A 10,951-nucleotide genomic window follows, 5' to 3' on the forward strand; every position below is an offset into this window, starting at 1 on the left:
AATGATTAGCCTATGAATATAGTGGCTAGCATCCAGCTGAGTTGCTAGATGGATGAATTGAGGTGCGACATTTGGATAGCTATTTGATGGATGTGAGGACAGTTGACTAGCCTATGAACACAGCCACTAATCCGCTGTACTGCCAGATGTGTGGTAACTACTTGTGGATTATAGTAGAATATCTAGCTATAGGGTTTCATAATTGCTGTTGTGTATAAAACTAGAATAAGAGCTATTTATTAAAACTATTATTGTAAACAAATGCTTTAAGTGGGATCCCTTGGTTGTTTTAAGCATAGGGTGGACATGAATGAGATTGGGTGGAAATATATAGGAGCTGCCTCGTATGTGCCAATAGGACCTCTGCAGTTACCTTTATTCTTATGTTCAGCTCACCTGCTATGCTGCCAGATGTACGATTCTGCTTAAATTGCAGTACGACATTTGGGCTGCTGTTATACTTTTGAACTTATCACTGAATAATGATTACAGTTGTGGATGACTAAAATGTATATTCTTAGTCCTCTGATTAGGTTAGGTGGGGATGGCTAGTCTACTCATTTTTGAATAATAACATTAAATACATATGTCAGTAGAACGCTAAAGGCCGCATTGGTCAATGGCCAGCAATATCTTATCCCTATACCTGAGGTCGCTTTTCGTGATGTCGCCAAACAAAAACAACAATACCTGGTCTGTAGAATGCATTTGTTTGTTATATATAATAAGTTAGGTTAGGTTAGGTTAGAATGGTTTGATTGGGTTTATGAATATCAGAAAATATGAGCAATGAGCAAAAATACGAGCCATTGTAGCTGAATATCAACTTTGATGAAGCACAGAGTACAGTTGAGGTATTAAGCCAGATTAAGAGTTCACACTTATGTGTGAACCTCCTGGGATCCGCATTTACGGCGTTGGCGCCTCGCACCGCATTAGGAATGATGACGTTAGAAAAAGAAGGCAACTGCAGAAGGCCTTATTTAAGAAACATGAGAGGCTTGCTTTTACTGAATGTAGTATTCCTATATATGTACACCGAATGAGTATTTTGATTTGTTATATGCTACCGCAAGGTGTAAGGGAGGTATGTTCTTGAGTGAATGTGAGATGCGCATATCCATTTATGAGTTTATGCAGTAATATTGGATTACTACTGAAATTGCATTGAAGTCACCATGCCTGGCAGGGGACTGTTAGTTTATACAGTAATGTTGGATTAGTACTGAAATCGCATTGAAGTCACCACGCCTGGCAGGGGACTGTTTTTATACAAATGAAAGATAGTAAGTTTTCATTTTTATTTTGCCCTATGCTCAATAAGCAATTTCTGAAGAAAGATTGACAAAGCTTAAATTACATTCTCTAGAAAGGCAAAGAAATAGAGGTGACATGATAGAGCTGTGAATGAATGGACATGATAAAGGGGGAATATTAATAGACTACTAAAATTATCAACACTAGACAGAACATGAAACAATGGACATAAATTGGAATAAGTTTAAGATTTAGGAAAAAGACCTGGGTAAATACTGGTTCTGTAAACAGGGTTTGAAGTCATTTCTTATGTTATTATTATGTAATCTTAGCTATAAAATGATCTTAGACAATAGGAAACAGTACGGCAATACCTTATTGAGAAAAACGAGCTTATAATGATTAACGCCATTGCACATTAGGCTTGACAGAAGGCAGCATTTGAATCCCCCTTTGCTATAAATATTGAAAATGGGAATAATTACACTGTAACAGAAAACGGACTTATACAGGGAAAATGAAGACGGGGGTGACGTCATTATCCATTAGCGATGCCTGTGCAGGGTTGCTCAGGTAACGAAATATGATGGGGCCAGGAGCCGGCCTTTTAATCCCCAGGTAAGTTGATGACGTCATTGACCATTGGCTATGCCTGTGCATGGGTCAGGCCATGAAAGAAAATTCGAGAAAACCCTGGGGCCAATGACCGGCTTTTTAATCCCCTTTAACATGCCTGTGCAGGGTCACTAAGCTAACGAAATTTGGGGATGACTGGAGGCGGCCGTTTAATCCCCTTGAGCGAAAATGGCAGGGGCCATAGAGCGACTTGTATAAAACCCAGGGTGCGTAGACCAGCCCCTGAAAAAACGGACGGTCTAAAAGTTGAAAATAGCCCGGCGCCATAGACCGGCCGTGGGAAAAAGCAAAAGGGACGGTCTAAAACGTTGAAAATAGACCGGCCGGGGGAAAAAGCAAAACGGACGGTCTAAAAAGTTGAAAATAGCCCGGCCGTGGGAAAAAGCAAAACGGACGGTCTAAAAAGTTGAAAATAGCCCGGCCGTGGGAAAAAGCAAAACGGACGATCTAAAAAGTTGAAAATAGACCGGTCGTGGGAAAAAGCAAAACGGACGGTCTAAAAAGTTGAAAATAGCCCGGCCGTGGGAAAAAGCAAAACGGACGGTCTAAAAAGTTGAAAATAGACCGGCCGTGGGAAAAAGCAAAAGGGACGGTCTATGGCCCGGTTTACACTACTGTAGAGGGGGGCTGGAGCTACAGGTCCAGGACCAACCCCATGCCAATAGAGGGGGGGGGGGGGACTGGAGCTACAGGTCCAGGACCACCCCCTTGCCAGTAGAGGGGGCTGGAGCTACAGCTACAGCACCAACCTCCTGCCAGTAGAGGGGGCCTGGAGCTACAGGTTCAGCACCAACCCCCTGCCAGTAGAGGGGGGCTGGAGCTACAGTTCCAGCACCAACCCCCCTCCTAGTAGAGGGGGGCTGGAGTTACAGGTCCAGCACCAACCCCCTGCCAGTAGAAGGGGGCTGGAGCTACAGGTCCAGCACCATCCCCCTGCCAGTAGAGGGGGGTTGGAGTTACTGGTTCAGGACCAACCCCACCCTGCCCGTAGAGGGGGCTGCAGCTACAGGTCCAGCACCAACCCCCTGCCAGTAATAGGCGGGGCTAGAGCTACAGGTCCAGCATCAACCCCCTGCCAGTAGAGGGGGCTGGAGCTACAGATTCAGGGCCAATATAAATTGGATAAGTTTAGATTTAGGAAAGACTTGGGTAAATACTGGTTCAGTAACAGGGTTCTTGATTTGTGGAACCAATTGCCGCATAACATTGTGGAGGTGGGGTCCCACGATTGTTTCAAGCATGGGATGGACATGTATATGAGTGGGATTGGGTGGTTATAAATAGGAGCTGCCTCGTATGGGCCAATAGGCCTTCTGCAGTTGCCTTTGTTCTTATGTTCTTATTAAATCCACATCGAAATCCCCTTTTACGTCAACTATCGCTGGGTTCATGTCTCGCTCTAAGACCGGCCCACACCCCATACCCAAGAGTTTCCAATCTATTTGACCCAAAAAATTTCTTAGGCTATTAAAATCAACTTTTCGAAAATCTGGCACTTTAACAGAATTTTCTCCTACAGGTCTATTCCATTCTATGCTAAATCTGATTACTTTGTGATCACTGTTCCCTAGCTCACTCCCTATTTCGATGTCATTAATTTGTGTTTCCCTGTTAGTTAACACTAAATCTAAAATATTATTTTCCCGCGTTGGTTCCTTAATGTGTTGCGTAAGAAAGCAATCGTCAATTAATTCTAGAAAATCTTCTGCTTCACTATTCCCAGTTTTGTTCACCCAGTTTATTCCACTAAAATTAAAGTCACCCATGACATAAATACTGTTAGATCTAGATATTTCATTCCATAGATGCTTTGCTTCCATTCTGTCTAAATTTGGTGGCCTATATATAACTCCTATTATAATATTATTTGCTTTTTCGTTTAATTCTATCCAAATAGTTTCTGTGTGGGGCTCAGTTTTGATTCCCTCTTTGAGACTACATTTCAAATTGTCCCTAACATATATGGCTACTCCCCCTCCTCGTCTAATATATCTATCTGTGTGAAATAGTTTAAATCCATTTATTTGATATTCAGCTAATAGTTCTCTATTTTCTACGTTCATCCACGTTTCGGTAAGTGCAATAATATCTATTTTTCTGTGCAGACAAGAGCATTTAATTCATTAATTTTATTTCTTAGACTTCTACTGTTAGTGTAATATATCCTAAGTGAATTGTTTTTTTGAGGCCCTTTTCTTTCCCTGATCATTTTGCCAATTCTTTTCTCCCACGAACACATACTTTTATTACCTCCTTCCTCCAAATCAATTCCCATACCACTATCTACTAACAGTTTAAACCCAAACAAACACCTCTAACCACTGGTTCCAACGAGTTCGCAACAGCAACAACCCCAGCCCCCGATAGATGCACCCCATCACGAGCATACATTTCATTTCTTCCATAGAAGCATTCCCAGTTTTCTTTGATTCTTAAACAAATAGTAAAACTCAAACCAAACAAATCCCCAGGGCCGGATGAAGTGTTTGCCAGGGTGCTTAGAGAATGCAAAGAGGAGCTGTGTGACCCAATGTCAACCATATTTAATAAATCAATAGAGTCAGGCAGAGTGCCAGAGTTTTGGAAAGCTAACCAGTCGCAACATGGTTTTATAAATGGCCGTTCATAAGAACATAAGAACAAAGGCAACTGCAGAAGGCCTATTGGCTCATACGAGGCAGCTCCTATTTATAACCACCCAATCTCACTCATATACTTGTCCAACCCGCGCTTGAAACAATCGAGGGACCCCCACCTCCAGCACGTTACGCGGTAATTGGTTCCACAAATCAACAACCGTGTTACTGAACCAGTATTTACCCAAGTCTTTCCTAAATCTAAACTTATCCAATTTATACCAATTGTTTTGTGTTCTGTCTTGTGTTGATACTTTTAATACCCTATTAATATCTCCTTTGTTATGTCCATTCATCCACTTGTAAACCACTATCATGTCACCCCTAACTCTTCGCCTTTCCAGTGAATGCAATTAAAGCTTTGTTAATCTTTCTTCATATGAAAGATTTCTAATTTGGGGAATTAGAAATCTTTTCAATCGAAAATTTCGAAAATCAGATTTACGAAAAGCTGATTTTAATAGCCTAAGAATTTTTTTGGGTCAAATAGATAGGAAACTCTTGGGTATGGAGTGTGGGCCGGTCTTGGAGCGAGACATGAACCCAGCGACAGGTGACGTAAAAGGGGATTTCGATGTGGATTTAATATATAACTTATTTAAGAATATTCTAAACAAAGCACAGGAACGTAATATACCATACAAATTGAATAGATCGAATACTAATGACCGAAAGTGGATAACATAATTTAAAGAACCTTATAGGTAAAAAGAGAAATTGGTACAAAAGGATTAAGAATGGGGAAGTAAGGTTAGAACAGGAATTAATACAACTGGTTAGAAATGTTAAAAAAGAGATTAGGAAAGCAAAAAGAAACTATGAAGTTCGCATAGCAGAGCAAGCAAAGTCAAATCCTAAAGGGTTTTTTCAGTTATATCGAACTAAGACTACGGAAAGGATAGGTACATTAAAATCTGAGACAGGTCAAATAACGGATAATGACAAGGAGATGAGTAGTATTTTTAACAAATATTTTATATCTGTATTTACTAAAGAAGAACTTAACAATATGCCTTCAGCCGAACAAGTCTATGTGGGTGTGGATGAGGACAGGTTGACTAGTTTAGTAGTTACCAGGGAGGATGTAATTAAACAATTAGAAAAACTAAAACCAAACAAATCCCCAGGGCCGGATGAAGTGTTTGCCAGGGTGCTTAAAGAATGCAAAGAGGAGCTTTCCGACCCACTGTCTACCATATTTAATAAATCAATAGAGTCAGGCAGAGTGCCAGAGTCATGGAAGGTAGCTAATGTGGTACCAATTTTTAAGAAAGGAGATAGATCACTTGCGTCAAACTATCGGCCAATTAGCCTAACGTCTATTGTGGGAAAGTTACTTGAATCAATAATTGCAAATACAATTCGTCTCCATCTTGAAAAACAAATTAATAAATGAGTCGCAACATGGTTTTACAAATGGCCGTTCATGTTTAACAAATTTGCTAACTTTTTATTCCAGCATAGTTGAGGCAGTTGATAGTGGTAAGGATTGTGATGTTGTGTACCTTGACTTTAGCAAAGCTTTTGATACAGTGCCACATGAAAGACTAATTAAAAAAATAAAAGCTCATGGTACTGGGGGGCGCTATATTAACTTGGATTAGGGCATGGCTATTCCAAAGGAAGGAGTTAGTATAAATGGGGTTAAGTCAGAGTGGGATAATGTTGTTAGTGGAGTACCTCAGGGCTCTGTCCTGGGACCTCTGTTGTTTATAATATATATAAATGATTTAAATTCAGGTTTGAGTAGCAACATTTACAAATTTGCCGATGATACGAAAATCGGTAGGGAAATTAATTCAGAGGAGGACTCACTATCACTTCAAGTTGATCTAGATAGGGTTTTGAAATGGTCAAATGATTGGCAAATGCAGTTTAATGCTGATAAATGTAAAGTTCTGAGGCTAGGTAATGATGATAGAGTTACAAGATACGAGCTAGATGGTGTTGAGATTGCGAAGTCGGATTGCGAAAGGGATCTGGGAGTTATGATTAGTAAGAATTTAAAACAAAAGGATCAATGCATAAATGTTCGTAATAAGGCGAATAGGACACTGGGATTTATTAATCGAAGCGTTAGTAACAAGACACCTGGTGTGGTTCTTAAGCTATATCTTGCACTGGTTAGGCCCCATTTATATTATGCAGTTCAGTTTTGGTCGCCGTATTATAGAATGGATATAAATTCACTTGAACGTGTCCAACGTAGGATGACTAAGTTAATTCCCCAAATTAGAAATCTTTCATATGAAGAAAGATTAACAAAGCTTACGTTGCATTCACTGGAAAGGCGAAGAGTTAGGGGTGACATGATAGAGGTTTACAAGTGGATGAATGGACATAACAGGGGGGATATTAATAGGGTATTAAAAATATCAACACAAGACAGAACACGAAACAATGGGTATAAATTGGATAAGTTTAGATTTAGGAAAGACTTGGGTAAATACAACAAACAGGGTTGTTGATTCGTGGAACCAATTGTCGCGTAACGTGGTGGAGGTGGTGTCCCTCGATTGTTTCAAGCGCGGGTTGGACAAGTATATGAGTGGGATTAGGTGGTTATAGAATAGGAGCTGCCTCGTATGGGCCAATAGGCCTTCTGCAGTTACCTTTGTTCTTATGTTCTTAATTAAGTTAGTCATCCTACGTTGGACACGTTCAAGTGAAATTATATCCATTCTATAGTACGGCGACCAAAACTGAACTGCATAATCTAAATGGGGCTAACCAGAGCTTTATTCTTATGATCCTATGTTCAAACCTGAATCTAAATAATTTATATATATTATGATTAACAGAGGTTCCAGGACTATGTTTTTACATTGAGAGAGATGCTACATGTCTCCTCCCAGTGAGATGTACGTAGGATATAAATTAACTAACATTTGACGTCTTTACATATGACTGTTGACAGCAAGCTGAGGACAGAGATCATTCGCTCCAGAAACGCGTAATAAAACATAAGAAGCAGCTGTCGAAAATATTAGCTCTTGTGAAAGTGGTAGTGACGCATTGAGGACGTTATGTCGCAGGAACATAATACGAAACTATCGAAACTGGACTTCTATCAAATTCTGGGGATAACTATTGATGCCGAGGAAAAGGAGATTAAGAAATCGTACAGACAAAGAGCTCTTAAATGTCATCCGGATAAGAATCCAGATAACCCATTCGCTACTGATGAATTTGACAAACTTAAGAAAATTCTTGAGATTTTGTTAGATCCAGGAACACTGTAAAGCATATGACAAGACCCTCAAGAGTCGTAAAGCAGCAGCTGCCAGAGCCCGTGAACATGTTACCAGATCACAGAAACTAAGGTCAGATTTGGAGGAACGGGAACGACGTGTTCAACGCAGTAGGGAACAGCAAGATATGTCACAAGAAGAACAGTTTCGACGTGAATTGAAAAGATTGGACAAGGAGGGCGAGCAACTTATTTTGGAGGAACTGGATCGAGTAAATAGGGAGGTAGGGGCAGAGCTTTTTCGGAGTTCATCTAAAGTCTCCAAAAGCAGTGAACCTCCAGCTATGGACACACGGGGTCACAAAGTTAAAGTTAAGTGGATGTCAACAGACGATTGGCCAGGGTATTCCCAGCAGGAAATTAACCAACTCTTCTATAAGTGGGGAGACATCAATGCTCTGGTTATGGTGCAGAAAAATAGAAAAGGAACAGCATTAATAGAATATAAGACCAAAAATGCAGCGGATATGGCAGTGCAGTTTGAGAGAGGTCAAACTGGCAAACCAGTAAAAGTTACACACATGTGAGAGGCACCTCACAAAAAGCCTCATATCCTCCAAAAAAAATCCTAAAAATTATGAGTGTAAGGACAAATCCAATTTAAACTTTGAATCTAGTTGTCGTGAATCAGTAGAGAATGTGAGCCAAACCAGTTAAATGTTTCTCAATCAAATTTTATAATAATAAACAAGTTGTTTGATTGCTTTGGATGAAAATAATCTTTTATAATTTGTACAAAAATATATATCTCATGTTGTCTTGATTTGTCCAAGAAACCGACCTTCAAATACTTCTTACTTAGTTTTATTTTCCCATTATGTGTGTTGCATGTCTCTGTCTGCGGAGGCATACTTCTCTGTTCCTTAGAGAAGGGTGGTAGACACTACAAGAGTGGTAGGTGGGAACTGCTAGAGTGATAGACACTCAGATCCCTACGTCTGGGATACTCTTGGATGTAGGTTCGATTAATATATTCCCCTTTATTATTAATTATTAATTACCCCTCACAGAGCAGCCATGAGACCCCCCATAACAGTAGAGCTACTTTTGAAGCGAAGGGGGAAGGTGCGAAATGGACGGCATTTGTGAACACTGGCAGTAAAGGAAATTTCACGAAAAATTCAGCCTTCAACAAGTTGAGACATTTTACCTTAGGAGTTGTGGAAATAATTTGACTGGGCAAAAATTTAATGGGCAAAAGATAGACATCTTGGGACAAGATAACTTTGACATAAGTAAGTTTTCTAGAGACATTTTAATCGGTATGGATTTCTTGAAAAGATTTGATTACTCCTAGTCTGCACAAAAGTTGCGAGGAACTGCAGATTGTAGCTGGGAAAGATTTTTTATGTTGAAATGGTCGACCATCCTCCATTAGTGGCTTTAATTAAAAGGAAGCAGAAGTATAGCGTAAATTACCCAAAATTACTTTTCATGTCTCTTCCAGACACTAATAAGAGGTCATGTGGGATGTATGCACTGACCAAGCAAAAGTTGCCCACCACATTTTGTAAAATTCATTAAAGTGTCCGTGGGATGTCACATTCTACCAGGAAATACCCTACAGGTGCCTGGAAGATGTCAAGTAATAATTCCTCACCATCTAATTGTGGTGCTTGATTAAGGTGCACTTATTCCAATAAACTCAACGACACTGAAGCCGCTTCCGTCCCGAGAGAGAGGGAGAGACCGTTGTACATCTACGTCCTGTTCTACTGTGGTCACCTGTTGTTTCAGTCTCATCCATCATTACTGTTTTGTGACCTCGAGTTGAAAATTGAGCCGTGTCTCTTTAGCAAGGTTCACCCAGCAGGCTGCAGCCAGCCACAGACTGTCACCTGTCGGTCGTGCTATCTGGTCGGATAGTTCTATCATTCTTCAGCAGAAACCGGAATGGTGTACAAGAGGACGAGGATTCTCCACATTCTAAAATTGGTGGTCGTCGAAACTACAATCAACTTCACGTCACTGGTCTAACAGATTTTTTTTTTAACATTTGTTGTGTAATAATGTTAAAATGTTATGTTTGCTCTATTTTGTTATTGTATTCAATTTCTGAAAAAATTAAGATCTCTGAATACCTAGGAATGTAATTTTGGAAAACCTAAATGTTGAAAACTAGAAATATAGTAGTGAAATTCTATTAAAGTGGAAATGTACAATTTTTTCACATGGACCCGTTCTCGAGATAGAGCTCTCTAGTATGAGAGTTATTGCAATGTGTCTAGGACGTAGGCTCTGGAAAATGATAATTGTCATTTTCTTGCTCCACATTCATTGGTGCAAGAGGGGTTGACAACATTAACTTTATACTCTTAGCTGGAAGTATGTACACATTTTGTTGCTGCGTACTCATTTGAGAACTGTGATATTAAAAGTAGTATTGATAATAAACACATTTGTAAGATTGTCAGAATGTCATTTTGGACATTGATTTTGAATGTTAGGTTTGATAATTAAGTGACATGTGGCAAAAAGTGACCACAGATGGTGACTGGAACACATGAATGAACTTGAAGAGTTCAGTGTTCTTCTCCTGAAGCAGTGAGATTTCAGCATGTATTGGAATTCTTGTGTTACGCGTTCATGACGAAACACGTTGATGGACGCCGATGGCCAATGATATTTGTTGGCCAGATTTTGTGATAGTGGTTGCAATATTGAATTTAGTTATATCAATTCTGAGTATTGAATTTTTCTTCCAGGTGTATTGGGAAGATTGCTGGACTATAAACAGCATTACAGTCGGGTGTCAGATAACTGGATTCAGCATTTGAATTATGCCGATTATTTCGATACAATCTGCAGATTTTTAATTCTATAGATAGGGTAGATTTTGAATATTTTTTTGAGGCACTGGTTAAATTTTTATATAAAATAAAGGATTGGGCTGGTACCGCTACCTCAAAGTCGACCAAGGCATTCAATATCCAGGCTGAAGCCTTCCCCAGACCTCCCTACAAGAGGCATCTCGAGTAGTGCCTCCACACACCTTAACTACTTGACGAGTAACTCCCGCGGTAGTAGCAAATCTCAGACCCAGGCGTCACCACTCACCCAGCCCGGCCAAACACCACCCAGGCGTCACCAATCACCCAGCCCGGCCAATCACCGACCCAGACGTCACCAATCACCCAGCTCGGCCAAACACCACCCAGGCGTCACCACTCAC

At 40.2% G+C, this 10,951-nt stretch overlaps 1 pseudogene; it reads left to right on the forward strand.

Annotated features, from left to right (window-relative positions):
- The first annotated feature begins 7,555 nt into the window (after positions 1-7,555).
- LOC138361800 (dnaJ homolog subfamily C member 17 pseudogene) lies at positions 7,556-8,306 on the forward strand (annotated as a pseudogene).
- The last annotated feature ends 2,645 nt before the right edge of the window (positions 8,307-10,951 follow it).

The sequence above is a fragment of the Procambarus clarkii genome, unplaced genomic scaffold (assembly GCF_040958095.1).
Source record: "Procambarus clarkii isolate CNS0578487 unplaced genomic scaffold, FALCON_Pclarkii_2.0 HiC_scaffold_836, whole genome shotgun sequence".
In the NCBI taxonomy this organism is placed as follows: Eukaryota; Metazoa; Arthropoda; class Malacostraca; order Decapoda; family Cambaridae; genus Procambarus; species Procambarus clarkii.